Consider the following 24,895-nt stretch of genomic DNA (forward strand, 5'->3'; position numbering starts at 1 on the left):
CTGTCATTAAAGGAGCTTTCCTCTGTATCATGGGAGGAATTTATAGTGAATTTGAAATGTTATCAACAATGTTGCAGGTTCTGTTCCCACAACAAGATACTTTGATTTTATTGTATAGGTATCCTCGTTTGGCTCGTTCGACAAACAATGGAAAATTGGGTGGAAAATTGAAAAGTTGTTACTTTACTCCTTTAAAATCCCCCAATTACTCAAAAGAACTGCATGAATATTCTTAATTATTCTTGACCAGTAATACTAAGTCACAATTTATCAGTGTATATTAAGGATATTATTTCCTTTAAATTACATTACTTGGTTATCATTGAAGAGTGTAGCAAGTATGTATAGATTCTTTAATACCTGAGTTGTTAAAAAATTCTCAATCGGATAAAAAATACTACCAGTAGAATCATTTATCACAGTTCTGTTTGGTGACGCCCATATCATAATCTAAACAGTTGATCATGCTTTGTGTTTATTGGTGGTAATCTTTGCAAAATCTTGTTTTTAGCATTAATTTTTCTTTTGTGGTGAAAAGTTGGCTGTTTCCTGTAGGTACACATGTTATATATCATTTTTCTATTGTTTGATCAAATCAACAAATGGATATGTACGGTTACATTCATTTTATTTCTTTACTATTTTTTATGGGGGAAAGGGGAGGGGGGGGGTAGAAGTTGAAGAGGTTAATGGGGAAAAAAGTAAAGAAATGTTTACTGTGCAGATCTCATAGCTATGATGTTTTCCAAAGTAAATTATAAATGCTCCACTACGTGTATATGTCAAAACTGCATTGTAGCATTTAATTGGTGCCAATCACGCTGGATGGTATCAGTTTGATACCTGAAATAACTGAGTTATTACTACAACAAATCGTATGAGTGTAGTATTCATATTACAGTAAATCTGTCAATTATTAGTGTCTAGCAGTAGTGGATGGAACTCTGACAGCTACATACTCCAGTGACAATATCAGTGTATCAGTATATATCAGTGATAATTGTAGGGTGAAGTATTAGTGTTAACCTCAAAGCTAATCACCTTCAGTGTCAACTTTTTCATCTAATCTAATAGCTATGCAAACATCAGTGTTAACAACAATGGTGAAGTATTGGTGTCAACATCAGACATATTTATTTGTAACGTCAACCTCGAAGTTATCCATGTCAGTTTGTACTTTATAACTGCAGCAGTTGTCACCCTTATAGCTATGAAACATTACTGATAATAATTTCATGTGTGAAGTGACGGTGTCATTCATGTTGTCAGTGTTAAGTTTACAACTGCTGTTGGTCTCAATTTCACAGCTATACAACATCAGCGATAATCATATGGTGCAGACTTGGTGTCGACTGCAAACATTTACATAGTCAGTTTCTCCTTTATAGCTGCAGTTGGTGTAAACTATGCAGCACCAGTGATAATCATATGGTGGAGTATTGGTGTCAACTGCAAACATTTACCTAGTCAGTTTCTCATTTATAGCTGCAGTTGGTGTAAGCTTTACAGCACCAGCGATAATCATATGGTGAAGTATTAGTGTTAGCCTCGAAGCTATGCAGTCTCGTAGCGAAACAACTTAAGCAATTGTGACTGAGATATGGACCCTGAAGTATATACATTGTCAGAATCTACTTGAATTGTAGCTGCAGTTGGTATTAAATCTTATAGCTATAAATCATTGTCTCTTTCTTTGCTGTAGAGTAGACTTGTGTCAATTTCCTATCAGCAGGGAGTGTATGTATTATTACAGAGCATTTCTTAGCTGCAGTGTTAGTGTCAATTCAGCTATATAAGCACATTTTATGATGCAGCAGAAAGCAATATTCTGCTGCATATTTTGCCAGTCCTGCATATACCTCTGCATACTATACAATCTTTCATAGTTAATTACACATTGCTTAATTGCTCAGCAGGTGGCCATATCCTGAGAGGTTTGATCCACCTAACCTTGCAATATGATACAATAAGGAAATCTCATAGCTTTGCGCTGGTTGTTAATTTCATTGCTGTGTCCAAGGACAGTGTCAATAACACCAACAATATTAGTTTTAGAAATATCATTGTGTGCAATGCTATAACAACGGAACTCAAATATTTCAGCTGACAATTGAGAAAGCTACCGCTAAGGATTATCATACAGGCTTTCGTAAGGCGTGTTTTGAGTTGTTTTTTTTTATTGATTTTTTTGTTTTACTATTTCTCCATATTTCATGCTTTCGACTTCTGCGACTGCTTTACTTCCAACTAGACTGTGAAAGGTTATCATCATTTCATCTCAAATTTCAAGTGGTTAACAGCAATTACTACAAATTTTACTAGCTTTCAATGTGTTATACAGTAGTTGACAGACAACATTAGTCACTGCTTTCAACACATTTGAGAATACCCAGTTAAATTGGCTAATTCTACTGTGAATGGGAATGCTTCCTAGCAGACACATTTGAAGATGTTCGACAACTCGAGTCCATTAACTTTGCATCTTGCCCCAATTAACAAAGAGGAGAGGCAAAGCAAACGTTGTTTTTTTTCTCTTTTTATTTCCCTCGGATATGACTTAGATTTTAAAGTGCTTAATTATGAAAATAGACCAGGTTGAACTTATTCAATTGCTTTTCACTTTGCACTGAATAATCAATGATCAATGAATATTGTCCGATCAGTACACGTTTCCATGCCACCAATACAAGAGGTTTTTTTTTTTTTTAATATAAATCATATCTTAATGAAAGTATAGTCTATAATGAGCTTAACAGCATTTGAAAAGAAAGAAAAGGAAATGTATTACCCCCTTTTTCTCTCTGTTTCAATATCTTGATGGAGAGGTATTCCCAAAAGGCCCCATTCTTTGCTCGGGAAAGTAGTCTTGTCCTCGAAGTGTGCTGGGTTGAATTTCTTATGCGTCACGCTGCTAACAAATTGATAGAAGGATCAGGTTGTCACTTGTTGTTTGCAATCGGAGTGCTCGAAGATCGTTATTTCAGAAATTAAAAACTCTGCGATAAAAGCAAGCAAGAGGATCGAATGTGAGTACGTGAGACGTCCAACCAGATATTACCAGAATAGTTCGGACTTGAGAAGAGTGTTGCTATTCCCGGATAGGGACGGATTGATGACATCCGTGAACTTGCAGGATGGGTATGACTTCCTCTACTTGGAAGTACTCTGGAGTAACGAACAGAGTCGTCAGAGAAGATTTATCTAGTAAGTTCCTGGAATGTTGTTCACCAAGTTCATCTGTAGTTTGGATTTCACGGCAAGCATATATAGCCCAGTTTAATAGCCTGTAGTAGGACGGTATAGGCCGGGAACTATTCAGAATGAAATTTAAGATTGCTTTTAAGATTCCGAGTAAATCTCGTACTTGATTGTTACGGTATCTAATCTAAACGGTGGTGACCTGTCACAATCATTATTTTGGGTTTTATGTCGTTATAAATTTAAGCCCTGATGATGAAAGCATCAAATTCTCTGATCACTGGGATAAACTCTTTCCACTCTTTTGTTTTCTTTTCTTGTTTAGTAAAGTCATGATTCTGTTAGGATTTCTATTTATTGACCATTCTTGTCAGAACTTCATCAAGCCATTTACTGACATCCACAGATTATTTTACTTCACTGAGATGTTTACTGTATATAATTGTAATCCCTTCTCGTAGCAAGTTTTGCTTGGGGTTGGGGGGCGGATGGACTTTTGATAATTTTATAGAAAGTTAAAAGTGCTAACATTTAAAGGAGGGGTAGAGGGGGCTGTGTAATTTTCTCTCTCTCTCTTTATTGCTTTGCAAAATTAAGTAGCTGGCAGTACATGTTATTTGTTTGGTGTAAATATTGTACATTTTCCTGTTTATACCGTAATTTTATCATGCCAAATCATATTTACTATGAAAGTGGGCAGAGTCACATTTTGATAAAGCTTACGCAATTAGGTTTAAATTAAATCTCAGCCTGGTCTTAATGGATGTGCTGTGCTTGAGCTAAACACAGCCTGTTTTTCAGACTGCTGGAGAACAAAAAGCCAAATACTGGCCACAGTATACATTTGCATTTCATGTGAGTTATGCAGGCACAGTACTAATCTATATAATGTTAGAAGCAGGCAGAGCATATTAACTTGATATCAAATGCTGAATACCGTGAAACAATTTGCAGGGAGGAAGACATGATGATACTCCTCTGTCTTACAAACATTAAATGGGACACAATTCCCAACCATCCTCTTTGGCATATAATGAGGTCTAGGTCTTTGCAAAGAACAGCTCTCTTAAACAGCTAAGACAAAATTTTGTTTCATTTTTGGGAGATATCCTAATTGAGAGTTTAGTCTGGAAACAAGTCATGTTGTACATCTGTGATGTCATAGTGCCATGAGGATCTAAATCATTTTCTCTTTCTCATTTTTTTTCATCTCATACTTTGAAGGAGAATTATTTTGTTTTCTTTCACTGTATGGGGTGATCTGTTCATGATAATTATCTGTATCACATCTAGACCGATGATGATGATGATGATGATGATGATGATGATGATGATGATGGATTTTGGTTTCCTCGAATTAAGAGATTCCGCGTCGGTACAAATGATCAAGTCTACTAGTACATGATCAAGGTGTGAAAGTGTTTAAATGCTTTCAATGGATACTATCTGCTGTTTATCAGATATCAAGCTCTCCTGTCTATATGATTTAACACTTGTCAGTGTGAGTCTGACTGATACTCTATGTACTGTGCATTGCCATTAGAGCAAAGGATCTGCTAAATATATTGTTCAAATCAGTTCACTCTGCATCTAGTACTAAGTAAAAAAATATATAACAGAGAGTGGTCTGAAGAAATGTGACAAACCTAAGGAAGTCAGGTTGGCCTGTGAATTTAAAAACATAATATAGGGACATAAAGAGATACAGTGATATTTATATAATATAAAATGACACCAGCATGAAGAACTTGTTATATATGGTTTGGTCTTTTTTGCTTTCCTGTGAAAATTAATGCACAAGAATATGAGAATATAGCCCTAATAAGCTGGTGTATTGTTGTGGCTCAACGAAACTGAAACTCTACCTTACATCTATATTCCCCAGAATTGGGAAATATCAGCCTAATAGAATGCAGCACCACCTGGGGCTTTTCTCCTCCCTCCCCTCCTGCCCCTGCCTCCACTTGGACTCCCACTGGGATATTGAAATACATTCCAAAAGAAAATTAAAAATTCCTCTCTGATATGTATTTCTGTGCTTAAGGTGTTAAATAGCTGCAAGAGAGCTATCTGAAGGCACAATTCCACAGGACCACACCCTCCCTCCTCCCCCCTCCCCTGTCAATTTAATTTAATTCCACTTTCTGACAGTGTTTTTGTTCTTTAAGTTGCTAAGAGAGAAGGAGTACATACCGTCACTTCGTAAGTATAGAGAGGAAGCTGGTTCTGCATGAACATTATTGCCAGATACAATATAGAGCTCAATTTTGTGTCTATGTTTGATTCAACATTTTCTACTTATGTAAATCTTGAAGACATTCATATCTGCACATTATCAGGCGCGTATCCAGGATTTTCTAACCCGGGGGGCGCGAATTACTATCTAAGCGGAGCGCCACCATCGGTTGGCGCGCAGCGTACAAGAAAATTTCTGGTTTTGATACCCCCCAGATCACCGGAAATAGCACTTCTCGGGCTTGAAAATGAGCAACCAGATGTACACTTTTGCCTGAGAACCAAGTATTTCCCAAAAGTTTTTTCTATCCATAACCTTTTTGAAGATTGCCACCAGTCACACATCATGTTCGACCTCATTGCATGTCCTATGGATCATTGCTTTTGTAGGTGATTCTACGTCACGGCCCATAATATCCGAAAGCCCCACTTTTCAAGGTTTTAAGCCCATTATTTGTTGAGAATTTGAAAATTCACTTCAAAACATACCCATAATGTTGCACAAAATTCAATCTATGAACAAGCAATATAGAAAAACCTCCTTAATCCCCTAACAGACAGGTCAAAGTTGCACGAGTAGAGGAAAGTATGATGAAGAATGTTGGTGAGGAAATTTTCGAAAATTCCGACACAGTTTATTTCTTGGTGTACAAATATTGCAACCTCTTATAATGGCTATTATAAAACTTGGTTGAAGGAAATGAAAAATAGCAGATATTTCCGATATCAGGTATATCGAAACCGAACACTACACACATAGGCGTAGGTCCCGTAGGAGGCGGTGGTTGCAGCCCCCCTCCCCCCCCCCGCAACCAAATTTGTTCCCATCTTTTTCGGGCACCTACTGAAAGAAAAATAAATAGCAATGAATAGCTTAAAAATGATCTCCTTGGTAATTAAAATAAAGTTGTAAGCTTGGCCGACATTACTACTGTAAAAGAGAGTTTTGACATAAATGGATCTGCATGATTTTTCTCCATCTACATAAGACATTTGGTTGTTTACATAGCATCTAGCGGTATACTGTGCAACTTTGACGGACCGTGCGGTACACGATGCCATGCACTGTAATGACCGATGCTTGCTATATGATATTGGCATCGATGTGTTGAACGCGCGCTTAGCGCGCGAAAAATTTTGGCTTTTTTTTCGGGCAAGTCATTACAGCCCCCAAATCCAATTGCGCTCCTACGCCTTTAACTACACACATAGACAGTTTTTGAGGCTGTTTATCGTGGAACATGCATTTCAATGCTCACTGATATGATGTTATATCTGCTCTTTGCTTTACAAATTCGAACAGGCGTGTAGCGAGTAATTGCCAAGGGAGGGGCGAAGTCTGTAGGCAAACTATCTAAGCGAAGCGCCACCATGAGTTGGCGCGAAGCGTACAAGAAAAATTTTGGCCGAAAATGCCTCCCAGATCGCTGGAAATGACACTTCCCAGGCCTTGTAAGTTGCATCTAAGCATTGTCTATTTTGAAATTACTAGCGATGTCATAAAGAAAATTTGCTCGGGGGGGGGGGCGCTCGCCCCCTTCCCGAAATGCGTCATGTACCCCGACGACTCGGTCGAGTTCAAGACCAGCCACAGTTGGTTCCATATAGCACAATTGTACAATTGTTTATGGCGTCCATACACACACGCGTTATGATAGACCATATATAGTATTTATATAGATACATTAGTGAGAGAGGAAAAATGGAAACGTCAAAAATGGAGTTGTCGGTGTAAGGGGTAGGGTGAGGCGCACACCCCCTCCGTAATCCTTGATCTGTCACTGGCTACCCTGTGTATATTATAGGGATCAGCGCTTTAACTATGACTGTTCGTCTTTCTCTTCCCGAGGTCTTGGCTATCTTCTACTCCCTCCTTTTTTCCTTTTTCTCACTTTTTTCTTTTTCTTTTCCCTTCCTTCCTCTCCTCCTTTTCTTTTTTTTCCCCCTCCTTTTCCCTTTTTTCTTCTCTTTTTTTTCTCTCCTCTTTTCCTTACCCGGGGGGCGCGCGCCCCCAACGCCCCCCCCCTGGATACGCACCTGATTATAGAGTATATCAGTTGGCTAAAGCATTTGTTACTGCCATGCGATAAATGTACACAATTTACATGCAATATGCCATTTCTGAGGTAAATGATACCTTTCATATGTTCACTGAACAATCATTGATATCACCTTATAACAGCTCTTTCTCTTTTTGTCGAAGCATTCCACTCCTTGTACATTTCACATCCATTACATCTTTTACTCTCTTCGTTTGGTTTCATATACACTTGATTTCGTCCTGGGAAATAACTATACCGAGCTCAAATATTAGATTTCAAAAATATGAATTATTTATGAACTTAATAATAAACTTGGATCAGATGAGTCTTATAAGGCTGGTTTTAGTCCCGTGTGAAAGGATTAATTATCAAAAGCTAGTACTGTGCGTGCAGTTAAGACAGAAAGAAATAATAAAATACAGACGTTTTATATCTCAAATTTCTGTGTCTGTTTCTTTTTAAGCCACCAATTGAAGTTCTTAGACTTTTTTTTTCCCTTTTGATTTCATTTCTTATGTGCGTTTAATCCCCCGCCTTCAGAAGAATTGTGCAGAAACTTTAAAATTTAAGTCTCAAATGTACTTATGAACGTTTCAGTTCGATAATACTTTAACCTGAGAAGCAAAGAAAGCACTTTAATTTAAGGCCTTTGGAAAGAATTTAACCTGAAAGTCTTTGTTAAACCTCTCTGTCCTTTTAAAACAAGTTTACAAAGCACACAGTAATTCTGAGGATGCTAAACTCTCCTATGTTTTGAGAAATTCTTCCTTTTTCAAGCAAAAATCTGGTAACATTGTGAATCAGCTTCACATCCAAAACTTAGATATTACATAGGCCTAATTATAAACTTGAATGTTCTCTATAGAATTTACAACTGACAGAGATATACAATAGAAACAAGTTGTAATTCTAGAAAATTTAATTTGCAAGTTCGATTTGGCCAACCTAGCATATAGATATATTGCAGATTCAAGCTTCCTAGCCTAGCTTTATCAGGTTCAATTTGGCCAACCTAGCATAAAAAAGTTGTAGGTCTAGCAGTTTCAAGCTTAATAGAGCTAGCTTTATCAGGTTCAATTTGGCCAGCCTAGCATTGTTAGGTCTATCACATTCAAGCTTCCCAGCCTGTAGCTTTATGAAGCTAGCAGGTTTAATTGGTCAGTAATTGACATTATAGGTCCAGCAGACTGAAGCTTTGAGATTTATCAGTCTTTCTAAGTTTTCAAGACCAAAAATAACATCTTACCTCCAGTAATATCATCTTTCCTATTACATTTTTTTTTTATATATCTGCCCGCAATAAGTTATTAGTAAGATCCTTCTTTTTCAGTGAACAATCTGGGTTTTTTGAAGATGTTTATAGCTCTTTCGATAACATCGCATTCGACTGTCACTTAAAACAGGTAGTTATTTTAAATCAGGAACATGTACAGTATAAGCTCTGCAATTTGTTTTTTTGCCAATTTCTTTGCATTAAAGTGAAGAAGTGTGGAGGTAATGGTAGTATAATACATAAATTACCGGAAATTACCAGAGGGAATGTCGTGACTATTCACAACACATCGGATATTTATACTCATTACTTTCTTCTGAGAGTCCCTCCAAGGGATACTTATGTGAAGCTTTCAACTCTAGCGCATTAAAATATTCATATATATATATCCAAGTTAACTTACATGCTGTATAATGTTGTAATCAACAGAAAATGATTGCACATGACTACAATACCAGGGGGCAACTATAGCTTTATCTCTGAATATTGCTGTTTTCAAATTATCATTTCGAATAGGAAAGTGTAGTAGCTACCAATGGTTAATATACAGCCTACGATGCCTTTTTTTTCATTTACGATAGAGAACTTACAAAAGAGAACATTACCAATAATACCCAGTGAACATTTCTTTTTAATAGGGACTGTACTGATAATGATGAGGTATAGGTAGTTACAGTGAAGACTGCCTTGCTTGCTCAGTTTATGTTACCATGTAAATTACTGTTAGTAAAGAAGTTGTTATAAGTTAGAATATTATGCAAAATTATGAATATTCAAAAAATAAAAAATGCTATAAAGTTTGTTACGTATTTCAAATTTTGTAGCCATTAGAACAAATCTGGCAATGTTTTGCTACTGTGTAATCTCTATAGGAAGGATTCACTATTTGATTAACAAGTGCCATTCATTTATGGCACTTCTTCTGAAGTAATTGGAAGTGTTGACAACATATAACACAATAGCTGTGTAGTTTATTTTACTATATGGTCTGATCTTATTTGTGGTGGTGGGGGCAGGGCAGGGCACTGGGGAGGAACTATACACTTAAGTGGCAAAACATAGTTTTATTAATGTGTGGTATAAAGATACTATTATCTGTAAAACCCCAGGTTTTCTTCCAATTTTGACAAGTGTTGAAAAACAGGGAATATATAATTGATATTGTGGTTGCGGTGTCTGATTTTAGAAGTTTCAAAATGGAACCTGATTCCTCCTTGAATTTGAAGTCAGAAAGAATTGAAATCTTCTATGAGCTGAATAGATTAATCTGACTCAATAAAAGACACCATAATGTATTGCAGTTCTCATGCAGTCCAACCCCAATAGTTTTAGACCAAGCTAGTTGTTGCTTCTTATTGCTTTCATTCCAATACAGTTGTTCTCTTTATAGGCTGGGTTTATAGGCTGAGGTTGTGCACCTCAACATTGATAAATTTGCTTGATGCATACCTGAAGAATCAAAGCTACAGTGTGAAATGTTTCTTCACAGGTAATGAGTGCGGTATTGAAGAACTTAAGCATGCTTAGACTCTGGATGTGTGACCTGATGAAGTCACTTTGGCTTTGAGTACAATATTTCTGTATGTTGCCTTGTTGTATGATTCTAACCGTTATCGTAATTACGGACTTTGCGTTCCGCGTTATTGTCATTGCGGACGTTGCAATCCCCGGTCCTGCTCATAATTTTGCAACCTGGTTGACTCCATAGTCTTCCCTTTCATGAAACAAAAGAAGAAACAAAAGAAATTTCAGACTTTGAAAAGGACATTATTCTATGATGATCAAGGGAAATGAAAAAGGTGTTTTGTTCATCCTCTCCCCCAATGTAGGGAATGCAAATCTCACCTTCAGTTTGCGACCAAATTCCTTCCCTGTTTAGCTACTTTGATAGCAAATATTGCTAGTCCAGAAATTTTTGAGATGCTATACATACAACCTATTATCGCAGTAAGGCTTAAATGTACACAGGTATATTATTATACATATATACATATTAAGCATTTCGTTTCCATGAACAATAGAATGCATTTCCCTTACATATTCCCTATGGATACTTGCGAGTAGTAGGATGTACTAAATATTGATTAGGGGCAGCCAGTTAGGATTTAATTCCATGCTAATATCACTCTAGATATACTGTTCTCCAATATCATGCTTTGAAGCATTTGTAGTGACAGTATGAACAGTTCCAAACCTGTAACCGATAGCAACATGATATTGACTGCTCATACTGTCAGTACAAGTGCTTTGAAGGTTGACGTGAATTATAGTTTATTTACAAAACAATTGTCTCAAACTGGTGGACTGTCATGTAATTGATGAGAATAGTCATGTATAGTAGTTGAGTGCATGCACTCCTGAATATTCATGTATAGTAGTTGTGTGCATGCACTGCTGAATATTCATATATAGTAGTTGTGTGCGTGCACTGCTGAATATTCCGGTATAGTAGTTGCATGCATGCATTCCTGAATATTCATGTATAGTAGTTGTGTGCATGCACTCCTGAATATTCATGTATAGTAGTTGCGTGCATGCACTCCTGAATATTCATGTATATTAGTTGTGTGCATGCACTCCTGAATATTCGTGAGTAATTCTGAAGTCCTTTCAGAATGCTGCAGTTGGTATAGTTGTCATTAGTTTCTTTGTTTATCGTGTCAAGAAAGGAAACTTAATTATTTAATTTTTCCGACTCCACGTTCAAGTACTAAATCAATTAAATTTTGAATACTTGACATCTTTGAATCTGAAAAACAATCTAAAAATTCATTAGAGAAGCCAAAGAAATCAAAAACATCTTATGTATGCATGTACCACCTTGGGACTTCAAAGAAGAGATACGATCATTTCTGGCAGTTATGCTACTAGCAGTTGCATTCTCTAATCATTTCAAACTTTCAAGGTAACAGGCAAAGTGCATGTAGCTAAGAACTGTACTGTAATAATCTTGTCCTGGGAAACCTCACTGCCAGGGAGGTGTCAATTCCTTTGATTTCCGACTGAATAAGTCTTAGACAAGGTGCAGAGGACATTGGATCCACGCTTCATTAACGTCGCTGTGAAAGACAATTAAAGTTTGAGCAAGGATAGGTAGATGATGGTTTATCTACTTGTAAAAACTACCATAAACAATTCCTGTTTATAAGTGATGGTCTGTGGGTAATGAGGTGATTCATTCAGGGCTGGTTTTGTTGTGTAATTATGTCCAGAATATTTAATATGAGATGCATCACTAGGGAACAAATTTATTTGCTTTGAAAGGTTTTTAGAGTTTTAAAGTGGTTGGGTCTTGGAGTATTTTATAATCCAGGATTTCACACTGTCAGCATTTAAAGCGGCTGTTGTTGCAGGTTGGTTTAAGTGTACAGTTTATAATGACGAACCCATGCAGGTAAATGCTTTCCTTATTTGCGTTTAGTTAAAAAGAATGTTGATGATTGTGGAACAAACTGGGGGGCTAGTTTGACAGATCGATATGCAAACGTTTCATGGCAATAGCAGCATTGTTACAGAAGAACTTGATATTCAGCTGCTGGTCCGTATCTGACCTCACACTAATTGTTGCTTAAAGATAAATATTGCAAAATGAGTCTTTGTATGACACACATTATTGGTTTGTTGAGAATGTAAGGAGTATTTGACATAGAAGTGTAGAATAACTACTCGTTAAGAAGTAAATCATTCTTTGACATTAATTAGCTCATAAGTAGTGAAGACGGAAAAAATTCACATTTTAGCATGAATGTTTGTCACAGACAGCACTTTTTTTGTGGCATGAGTTTGCGAAGAATCAGGTTAATTAATGCTTATAAATGTGTCATTTGGCATCTCATTATGTATCAATAGCATACCACAGATTGGCTTGCCGCGCTGCGATATTTCCTCTCGCCAAATGACTGTGCCATCTCATGTTCCATAGATAACAATACATATTTACAAAGTAAACTGCGAGTGTATTCATGGAATGAGTTTTAAAGGGTTATTGTTTACAATATATATCATTTCATTTGATACTGTCCCTGTACAGACCAGTTTCCTCACTTACCTCTTGTTTACAGTATATATCCTGTTTCTTGGTACTGCCCCTGTGCAGACCAGTTTGAATATTTAATTCCTCATGTATTTGTGTATTTTTAAACATAGACAAAGATAATTTCCAGCATATTTGCATGATGCTGATGCCATAAATTTCACCCCAGGCAAATTATGCAACAGTAAACTTTTGCAGCCACAAAACCAAGGTTTTAAGGCTTAATTCCTGGACGTCACACTGACAGGAATAATATGTCAGAGGGTATGTGCCTATAATTTAACAATTTTTGTTGTTTTCTCCCTGAAGGCCTTTGTTATGCCCTTAGTGGCAAAAAAACGGCCTGAAGTCCCAGTGGCCTCATTGTGTTATGTTATGTAATTATAAGGCTTTACTCCCTTGTATTTTGAAACTTTTGCATTAATAGAAAAAAATGGAAATACGTCTCAAGGGCAGCGGTGGCCCCTACCCTTTGAAAAATATTTGTAAGATGGAGGTTGCTTTCTAAGACTTTATTGTGAAACAATTTATAGGCCTAACAAGAAGTTTTTACTGTTTAGGTTGTACCACACATACATGTCATATATTTGTATACTGTACAATATGATTGTTTTGTAATATTTCTGTCTGCCAGTGGGGGAGGGGCTGCAGGTCCCTGCCATACCTCCCCTCCCCCTCCCCCAAGAGGTATAAGTTGTTGCACCCCTGTTAAGAAGTGAACAGTATTCCTGACTATGTAACAATATGCTACGAAGACAGCAGGTTTAGTTATTTCATCGATGTAAGTGTCGTTTATCCAGTTCAGTTCAAGCATTTACATCCACCATCCTGGTATAGCTGAAAACATTGTTTACATCCTGTAGTTGAAAACGTTTAAATCCTGTCAACCTGATCACACTGAAGATATTGTGTGATGGTTAGGGTTATTATATTAAGCTTCTGTTGTATATAGTATCACATACAATTTCACCGCTTTGCCCATATATGTGCAAGTGAAAAATCAAGTAACAAGTTTATCATATTTTCAAATATATGACTTTGTAATTTGTTTTCCTTTCAAACATTTTAAAATCCAATTAGCTGGACTCTTTTTCTGCTGAACTATTCAAAGCAGAAGATCAGCTCAGTATGGACTGAATTCTTGATTCGAGATGAGGAGGGCACAGTCAAATGACACTCCTTGCCGTAGTGTTGTTAACACAGTGTAGGAAGAGACTGTATAGGCCACCGAGAGTATGCCTTGATCATTTTATGTTTCCATAGTTACAGATGTGCTAAGAATATTTAACCAACTACGGTTAAAAACAAGACTGCAGCACTGCAGCAGTTCATAGACTATTTTATTCATGGATTTGGGGCTGCAACTTTGTAAAGTTACGAACAAAGGTACTCTATTCTCGGAGGCAAGTTAGGCAACTTTTTCATATAACAGAATATGCTGTATCCAGCATCTGTCATGTGACCGCCGTCAGTCATCTCTTAAAACTGTGCGAGAAAAGTCTCAAAAATCTCTTTTTAATAGATTATATCTCAGTCCTCATTCAACAAAATCGACTGGGTACGTATTATGAATAAATCAGTTGAATCCGTCAGCTTTCCAACTGTGTAACTGTTTTTTTTGGTTAAAGCTAGTATTTGGTAGGTTAGGACAGAATTTTCTGGAGAAAAGATAAAAATCCAGGAGCGAGCCAACGCAGATTGTTGCAAAAACATTGAAGACTCACCCCAAACCGCCTGCTGCCCTCTGAAGAAAGTTAACTTTCCGTTGCTTGCAAGTGATGTTTTTTGCTTGTCGCTACAAAATGCAGACAGTAATGAAACGTGATACCTTGTTATCTTTTATCTGGACCTGAGATGTCCATCGCTGCATTTGCACACTGTGCTGTGGGTATTGACTGCATCCTGTATGCTTTGACTGTACACTAGTGCCTAATTACTGATGGTAGCCAGCTGTGTGTGTATTTTCTGGGACCGATGGTGGTTTCTAACACTCTGTTACACCTCATTGGAAACTAGGTCAGATTACCGGCATCAGACGTTTCTCTGTGCACAATTAACTGTAACTTCTCTTCTGTGTAAACGTACATATAGGAATGGGGTGAAAGTGAATCAGTTAGAGTGATTTATTAGCTAATTATCCGAGATTAAATGCATTCTGATTGGAACAAGGACGTTTAAAATACTTTGACTGTTACTTCATCACTACAAACATAAAACTCCCACTACTCAAGCTAATGAATTACATAGTTACTGCATTTTTATATCGAAGGACAACAAAAATCACTTACTTTAGCAGTTTTGCTGTGCCCTGAGTACTCTGATTTGCATTTATATTGCAGACAATTTTACAACTTTCTGGAAAACATAACTTGAAAACAAATGTAACAATATTCCCACACCAGTTTTCATTGGGTTCATTTAAACCCTTTTTTTTTGCAGCGTGCAGGCCCCTTTAATCACCTTCCCTGACATTTGGTGTTAAATTTGAAATAAACAGGAAGCGCATATAAATCAGCAAACAGATATTTATGTGTCTGTTGGTGTTTTTGACTGTATGGATTATATTAACTTCAAACAAAATGAAATCAGTTTTAATACAGGTAGCTAATGCAGCTACCTGGCCATGGTTGGTGATTTATTACACCATGTGATGGTCAATATAATTTGTGATGTATTCAAGATGTAGCCCATATCAAAGAAAGCTTGTTTGTTATAAACACATTTTACCGTTGTTTTTCGCATTTGTCATCACTAGCAATTGCTCGTTAACCTTAGTTAATATCGTAAAGATAATAAGTTTAATAATATCCTGGTGACGGCTATAACTGATGAGATCATTTAAATGCTTGAAGGTGAAATCAAGGCTCAGACTGAAGATTCAAGTCCAATAATGGCCACCGGATTATTGATTGAATATTAGGAAATGGAATTTGAAGTTTTAAGGTGTTGAAATATATATAGTGTCATTACTGAAGCAGTGTTATATAGTGTACGTTATGTCAGAAAATTCTTTCAGTTTAATTCCAAATTTTGGTAAAATTGAAGGTTATCCAATTGAAATTAGCAAATAATTTTACATAGACCTTTGATCTCTCTGTTGTGCATGTGTTTTGTGTCTGTGCTATCTATGTTTCTGTGTTGTTTTTTTTTCATTTATACTGTCTAAATATTTCACTCTTTCAAGGGCATATTTACCAGTGCTATTGTTCAAGAATCTTTCTTAATCTTCTTCCTTGACTTTTTGACCTATAATGGCACAGAAAGGGTTCTTTGTTGCGGAGGGGGGGGGGGGGGGTGGGAGGGGAGGTTGGGGCTAGCTGCAGAACATTTCCCATATATGGCCTGTGAAGAGCGCTGATCACAATATTGCACTAAATGAGTATGTAGGCCCTTACTTAAGGTGTTAGTCTTAAGCACCCAAAGGCCTATACTCTGCAGATTGCTCCATGTACATAGGGGGGATGTTTATTTTCTCTTGCCCTTTGCTCAAACCAATGCTTTTCTCTAGCTATAGCTCTCTTACAAATTAATTTGAAAACCCTTGGTATAGAGAAAACAATTACAGTACTCTTAAACGTTCTGGCCAGTGATATAAATTTGTGAATGGTTTATTTACCAAATGAACACCCACAGAGCTCCCAGATTTGAAAAAGAAAGGTAAAACATTCAAACACATATATCTGTGGGTATTCTTGATCATTATATTTGCATTCATTGAGGACCACGATGTTTAATATACCATAGAAACAGTGTAACAGATCATATTCAGGGTTTTGCCATGGCAATATGTTACTTTAAAGGAGCTAATTACACATCTTCCCCGTTTTTTTCCCCCTATTGAGCTCTTGACTCACATCCGCTGTAATTACATCAAGTTTTGAATTCTTCTCCCACTCACAAGATAAAAAATTTAAATGCCAAATTTAGTTTTCCACATGATGAGCTTTGAGATATTAAATTTGCATGAGTTATAAAAGATCATTTTACCTTATTTGGGTACAGCTCGTCTTCCTCTGCCTCATTTCACATTTTTGCAGACGATTAAACGGATGGTGTCATAATTTATTGGAGCATGTCAAATGATTGCAGCATCCTCTTGTGATTTTAAGAGATCCAGATTCCAGAATGCTTCCTAAAGAATTTAGAAAGTGGACACACAGCACAAAAAAAATGATTCTTCCTGTCTCTGCTGGAGCAACACCCACATAATTATGCAGTTTCAAGTTTGTACAATTCAGAAGTAAAACCAGTACTGCTTCCTGGGTATAACTTGTTTAATAACGAGAAGATTGGCAGTAGCAGCACCAATTTCATTTGCATTTTTGCACTGAATTTTGTTACTGCGGTGTGATCCACAGCAATCAACCATTAGAAGAAAAATGAGGGGCTTGAAAATTAGCATTGGTTCCTCTAGTGGACATACTTTATTCTGGGAACAATGACATTATGCAATTGCCTTCAAAAGGTTGCTAATAAAAAAGATAGAGCAATTACATTAAATTTGAGGGACACAATAAAATTTCAGTGGTGTTATAAAAACTCTTCACTTTAATACCAAGCAGGCATGCAGTTGATATCTTAGTGATAAACAAATTTGGGGTTAATACTGCATGGCTTTGTCAAAATGATACATATTTTTATAGTTAATACATCTCTTCTCAAAATGCAGCGTAATAAGGTTAGGCCAAGAATTAAGTTTCACAAAAATTCTCTAAAATATTGCAAAGAATATCATATGGTAGTGTAAATTATATAACATTTGTGACATGAATTTGAAATTGGCCCAGCCTATTCTTGTAAGTAGCTTACATTGCTATTGCATGGCGGTATGAATTGTTAACGGTAAAGAGGAAAGATGTATGAGCATTACTATTTGTCCATGTGGAGTCCTGAACTATGAAACGTTAAGTAGGGAAAATGACTTACCAGAGCATTGACTATAGTGTTCAATTGCATAGTACCAATTGTTAGTACTGATCAGTAGGCAAATATGAGCAACATTCCATTCAGCACTGGTGTGTAATTTTATTGTATAAATGGTTAACAGTGAGGAGGGAAGAATGAGCAACACCAATTTCTATTGTGTATTATTATAAAACAAGTAAGGATTCAAGTTTGAGCAACACTGTTGACTATATCGTGCAATTTCTGTAGTATGAATTTTTAATAGGCTACCAATAATCAGGCAAATGTGGGCAACGCCATTAATTAGTATATTATTCGTTTTTTTTTTCATTCTTCTCTTTTCCTTTGGCTACATTTTATTGAAGCCATCACATTTTTGTTATCTTTTTCCCATTTTGTGTGTTTTCTGACTGATACAGTATATATAGATTTCTTCTTTTAAATTGGACTTTTAAACAAACTTTGTCACTTAATGCACATGATTTAGGATGATTTCTCCATAAGTCTGATTTTATGCTGCATGCATGTCACACTATAGAATCTGTCGCTAAGGCCTTGATACTATAATGGCATGGCCACCATTAAAACATGTTACTGATACTTTACAGAATAAATGTATGACTCATTGTCATAGTACATGTACTGAAATCACACCATCAGTTGGGATTCAAATATATATATAAACAATGCATGATCCATTATTAAAAGGGAAAAGGGGATTGTATACACATTAACGTGGATAACATAAATATGATAGGAATTACGTTATGTCTGTAAACAGTAGACTCGAGTTCCGTTTGATTTAATAGTCTGATTATAAATATACAAAAAGCATTCATTAAAACAATGTGATTGGATCTTATTTATAATAAATTAGAAATGTGAGTCTACTGAAAGGCAAAGGCTGCTTTATTAGAACTTGTGACCCTGAGAATAAGGGTAAAAAAGTATCCTCTTTTTGATGAATTTTGTGAGGCTACATTCAAGGGAGGCTTGAAAAGGCATGTTAGCTGTTTTCTGTTAGCATGGGTCATGATGATTGAGCTCATTTTTCAATGATAGATTTAGTCTGTGGCAGTTTGCGATGATCCACTTAAAGGAAAGTGTTGTACCTAATGGAGATTTGGTTTGAAACAACTGTTTTGAAACAAATGGAGATTTGGTTTGAAGGTTTGAAACAACAAAAGTTTGCAAATCTTTTAAATTACTCACAATTTTTACAACTGTTAGTCAATGTTTTAGGGCCTCTCCCATGTCTTTTAAGTATTTATTTAAGTCTGCTGTTATTGTCATGACAGGCCTCGGAGTAGATCAGGTTTCCTCTAATTATTAGTGAAGTCCAGTAATTCATCTTCTTTTGTCCAGTGGTCCGGAGATCTCTGATATTCCTTCTGTATTGGGTTCATCCAATTAGTAAAGGAATACATATCTGTATCAAATTAAATCAACAACCATCTCTATCTAGTCAATAACCTCTAGGCAGTTTCAAAACAACAACTTTGATCGTGATAGTTAGTCTTCTAGCCGTACCTCCTATCCGTCTATATTTACTGTGATAAAGTCACCTTATGAGAGACTGGGCCCATTCTACGGCCTTCCAACAAATCTCAGTTGTGTCATTTCTAGTAAATCCCTAATAAAGGAAACTGCAATTGCAGATCTGTATAAACATCCCTGTGCGGAGTTAATTGTAACCATAGAGGTACAATATCTGTGGGCGAATCATCTTGAAACTGGCAGTAGCCTAAGATTGAACTATAGCTGTAGATGAAACTTCACATTGCTCAGCAGTTTATACCTCAACTTTTCTAATAAAAACTATGGTAGTTGTAGATAAAGGAGCAGATAGAAAGACAGATATGTAATGTTTGTTCCTTTATAGTCCTGCAAAGTGTCAAAGTCACACCAGGAAGGATAAAATTATGCCAATAATATAGTAATAAGAGGAAGAAGAATAAGAATAATAACAATAGTAGTAATAGTAATATAAATAATAATAATAGTATAAGTAGTAGTAGTAGTAATAATAATAATAATAATGGTAATAATAATAGTAATCGTAATAATAATAATAGTAGTAGTAGTAATGATAATAATAATAATACATTTAAACAGCGCTAAATACAACTTTGGAAGAGCAACGATCCAAAGTGCTTTTACAAAAGCAGTTACAATTACACTGTTACAAATTCAAAAAACCATTACAACATACACTTAATCTGTGGGACACAAATCCTGTTTTTGATAAAATTATTAATAAGGGTAGTGAAAATGGTTGTAAACACTTTTTGGCTATTTGTAGCATCCATCTAGCAGTTCTTGTGGCACTGTGTAGTCCCTACAAAAAATTTCTTTTCATAATGTACCAATGTGGACAAATTTGGTGTAAACTTGCTTGAATAGTTAGTTTCATATTTTCAGACGCAATTAGTGGTTTCTGTCATGTTTTCTAAAAGGAGAAAGAACAGAATCTAAAATGATTTCTTTCATGTGCGTCAACATTGCCTTCTGTCCATGGGGGATATATCCACTGAGGGAAATGGATTGATTTGATGATTCATTGGCTTTTTATGATTGAATCATGCCAAGACATTGGGAGTCATTGTGACGGCTTGTTTCGTATTAGCTAGGCAATGACTCAACAAGGGAATTCAGTTGAAGAATGCAAACTTGGTTACAGTACTTTCTCAATTTATAACAGTGGTGGCCAACAGCCCAACACCTGAAACAATAATAGCTATTTAGAGCATAAAATAGCAGTAGTGTGACTTGTATGGTGTATGCATCAATAAAATACTTAACAATGTTAAAACAAGCTTTTTCCCAACTGTTTTGGAACAGAATGAAGTTATATTCTTATTTACATATGTAAAGGCATATACTGTATATCGCAGTAAATTTAGTCAAGCGTTTTGATTTATATAGGCATATGGTACACATATATTACAGAGGTTGTGATTTGTATAGGTGTATGATACACATATAACAGCAAATTTAGCCAAGAGTTTGTGATTAAGAATCTGTCTTCAGCTCATGTATGGGTGTATGTACGTGTATGTTTGTCTTTTGGTTCCAGCTGTATGCAAATTCATTCACGATGTGAAACAATAGATCTTAGAGTATGCTCCATTGATATGCAATATGCTGCAGTGTCTAACAGTACCAATTTGACAAGAGGCTGTATGTATACATATACCTCTGGTTATTATAATGCATAGTCAATATCACTTATGACCTAAATGTACTGAAGTAACAATCCAATGCTTGATGCTCATGTATCTGTCCATGAGACAGTCTTTATCTTGAAGGAGACAAGAAAACCTTGAATTTGCCCCACAATATGAGACAGCTCAACCCTGAGCTAATTTGTGTAGTCAATCTCACAAAAGTATCATAACAACAACTGAGCCCTGATGAACATTGAAATTAGCATTGATTTTCATACACACAGAATTATAGCAGAATAATTTAAAAAGCGGGCACAAACTTGATCACCAACATTGTCTGTTTTTGAATGTATATATATATATGCTTGTCATGTCCAACTCTCCATCCTATAATTAGGCCTACCCTGCCCCAATCAAATGTAACTGTGTATTGATTATTAAATGTCAAGTTTAGACTTCTTCATTTCAGCTAGGGGTTGTCATCTCTCCTAAATGTTTAGTATATCTCCCGCAAGGCTGGCAAGGGCTGATATTATACTGTTTGTGCTATTGTTTTGGTGCAGGCCCTGTCTGCCAAATAGCCACACTAACTAATATACAGAGAACAAAGGGCCCTGTTTGTCTTAGAAGCCATATTCTAAGAGAGTAAAGTATTCTAGATGTATAGTTAAGAACATACATTATCACGGTAATACCATAATTCTTTACGCCACAATGGAGCCTTCCATTCTTGGCTTTGTCACTGTATAATTAAAGACTTTAACCAACATATCTATTTTCTTATAATAAGAATAATATCTTCTGTATAAATGTAAATAAAGATGTGTAATGGTATACATCTGCAAGGCATCATAATTATATGACATCCATATTGGGGGTAGGATCCTCTATAAAGCCCAGTCTCTCATAAAGGACCAGGATATGCCATATTTGACTAATATTGATGTAACAAGGAATCTTTAGCCAGCCTTCCTTTTGGCTGAAGTAGCTTCCCTTTTCCACGTTTTTTTCTTCCGGTTAATATCAGTATGCTGTACAAAATGTGCAAATTGCTGATCAAAAGAGGATACTGCGGCCTTCTCAAGGGAGGAATGTTTTTTGTGGAATCCTTGTGAAACTTGATCCAACGGATGTCTGAGAAGATGGCTACTTGAAGCCAGGAGATTTTGAAGGAGATTTTAGAGAGCTCTTTCCCTGTAGGTCTGGGGTTGTCTCTAGTCAAGGAAATATAAGTATGACAAAACTAAAGAAACATGACTTGAACTTCAGGATAGATTGGAAGGATATAATGCAGTTGTTGAATTGGTGTTTGTTGGAGAGCACTGTGTGACACACATAGTAACTCATAAAAGCTTGCTATATATATATATATATATTTATATATATGTATGCAATTGCTAATTAACAAAATGGCATTAGTGGTTTAGGCATCTTGATCAACTACAAGTCATCCATTAGATAAAAACTCTTGATTTCATTAGCAGCAATCCGAGTGTGATGTTAAGCTCCAGACGGGACTGAATGGGTTGAATGTATGGCTTTCAAAAAGCAAAGACTTGGTGAGAGTCTAATTAGCCTTGCTTTATGTAATTTGAGGAGATAAGTGGTTTAATTAGAGTGTGTTATTTAATTATCTCTGAAATCTTCATTTAAGTATTGATATTCTGTTATTTAAACTTACAATATGAGATTATTTATAAAGAATAGTGCTAATGCAGCATCTGACGAATTTCACTTTCTGCTAGGTAAAACAAGAGTGTAATTTGTTGTAAATGGAGTAAATTTTCTAATGCCTTGTGAATGGTAAGATGGAATGTAGGTCCATTGACAAGCATCTATTACATTGAATTGTCCAATTTGAATTCAGTTCATTAAACCAGGACTTGCTCAAGTTTAATGATAAATTACAAAGGCACTATATTTTGAAAATATTTTAAAAAAAATTCCACTTGCTACTTGCATGTGGTTAGTATTTTAAAGGTGATAATGTGTCTGATCTGCCGACATTATAATGTTAGTACTTAATGGGTGGCTATTAAAAGTCTAGAAGGGCTGGTATACAAGTATGTCTTTAGTTCCATCAACTGCATCCTCATTTGGATTTATACTTGTTAGGGTTGTTCAATTTGTTGGAGGTATGTGACCGAAAGCATAAAGCTACCTTAAATTTGATGTGTCACATTCAATCAAATGTGACTGCTTTAAATTTGATGTGTCAAATTCAATCAAATAAAGCTACCTTCAATTTGATGTGTCACATTCGATTGAAAAAAGCTACCTTAAATTTGATGTGCCACCTTCGATCAAATAAAGCTACCTTCAATTTGATGTGTCACATTCAATCAAATAAAGCTACCTTCAATTTGATGTGTCACATTCGATTGAAAAAAGCTACCTTAAATTTGATGTGCCACATTCGATCAAATAAAGCTACCTTAAATCTGATGTGTCACATTCAATCAAATAAAGCTACCTTCAATTTGATGTGTCACATTCGATTGAGAAAAGCTACCTTAAATTTGATGTGTCACATTCAATCAAATAAAGCTACCTTAAATTTGATGTGTCACATTCGATCAAGTAGCCAATATTATTTGTGATACCTGGAATGCTATTGTTTGTTACAATTATGATCTATAGTGTGTGGTGTGCCTGCTATAGTACGTACAGTGTGCATTACATTACTTTACTTCATAATTCTGGTAATTCACAGGGTTTTGAGTGATGACCAATACTCTGAAGGCATACAAGCAAAACCTGATTTTCCAGTCGATGCAGCAGTTTATTAAACCATTAAATTTGAATCATAGGAAATATCTTCTCAAAATGTCAGAAATTTTATGTCAAAACTTCAATACATTAACCACAAAATGTTGTTTATACTTTACCTGGCATTTTAATAAACAATCTATTTATACCTGCTGTGTTTCTTAGATGCAATGAAGCAGTAAATATGAAATTGCAAAAAGTCAATTTGTCATGTCTCTCTGCGAATGTTAATTTGGATTCATTTTGAAAGTTGTTTCATTTATATATAAATGAGTAAGAACTTTGATGCATATCCTTTAGCTACACTGTTCTTGGTACTTTTTAAGAAAAAGTCACCCAGGAAAGAACCTGGGCATGAAAACCAAACTACCAAACGACTGATCCGCTCTCAGCCCCAGTCCCCTTGCATCGGGACTGTGACTGTGTGATCATCGTCGGGTGTGCATCACCATTCCCCTCGAAAGGGAACAGATACTACACATGATCTTAGCCAAAAGGCCGAGAAGCTTTCTTGGTACGATGGATGCATCTCAGTGATGAATATCAACAGAAATGTGTATTGTCTCTTATAAGACATAACAAGTTTATGAGAACTTCAAATATAGAGGGCAGTAGAGTCAAAATATCTTACAATACAGAAGGAAAGTGTATTAAAAATAGATCGATACTGTTGATCAGTTGTGTACCTTGTAAGAATGTCAGTTTAATATAGTTGTGTAACTTTCCACCATGAAGAAGGGAGGTGTAGAGGGGGAGGGGGGGGTCTGGATTGGAGAGTCAGGGGGATTTCATTTTCTACCATCCCATAAAAAGAAAGGTGGAGAGGGCGGTTGGGATTGGAGAGTTAGTTAAAGGATTCCCCCTGGAGCTACTCTCTTCATCACAAATGAAGGCAGTAATTAACCTTTGATCCCCATAAGCATTCCAAGAGTTAGTTTTTTGTTTTCATTTGACCTTTGACCTATTAATTATCGTGCCTAAAAATTAAATTTCATAGTGCATGTTTTTTGCTACCACACAAAGCACTGCAGTTTTATTAGTACCTTTCTATTGGTATGGCTTCATTATCAACAAAGCAAGTTTTTATACTTTTCTTTTTCAAACAGTTTTCCATGCAAAAATGGTTGGTAGGGGGTTTTTTTTCAAGATAAAAGCTGCAAAATTATTAGACGTTAACTTGTTTGTTTTTATTTCACTTTGGTCGATCTCTTACATTTCCAGACATGTCTCGGCCTGGCATTCTGTTTTTGATCACAAATTGCCACTGTGTTCA

The 24,895-nt window shown here is 36.0% G+C and overlaps 1 protein-coding gene and 1 pseudogene across 4 annotated transcripts in view; one reads left to right on the top strand and one right to left on the bottom strand.

Annotated features, from left to right (window-relative positions):
• LOC139961031 (uncharacterized) overlaps positions 1 to 24,895 on the top strand; it is a 181,979-nt gene that overhangs the window by 75,739 nt on the left and 81,345 nt on the right. The gene's annotated exons all lie outside the window — the stretch shown is intronic.
• Positions 24,056 to 24,132, bottom strand: LOC139962264 (U2 spliceosomal RNA; annotated as a pseudogene).

The sequence above is a fragment of the Apostichopus japonicus genome, chromosome 20 (assembly GCF_037975245.1).
Source record: "Apostichopus japonicus isolate 1M-3 chromosome 20, ASM3797524v1, whole genome shotgun sequence".
Lineage (NCBI taxonomy): Eukaryota > Metazoa > Echinodermata > Holothuroidea > Aspidochirotida > Stichopodidae > Apostichopus > Apostichopus japonicus.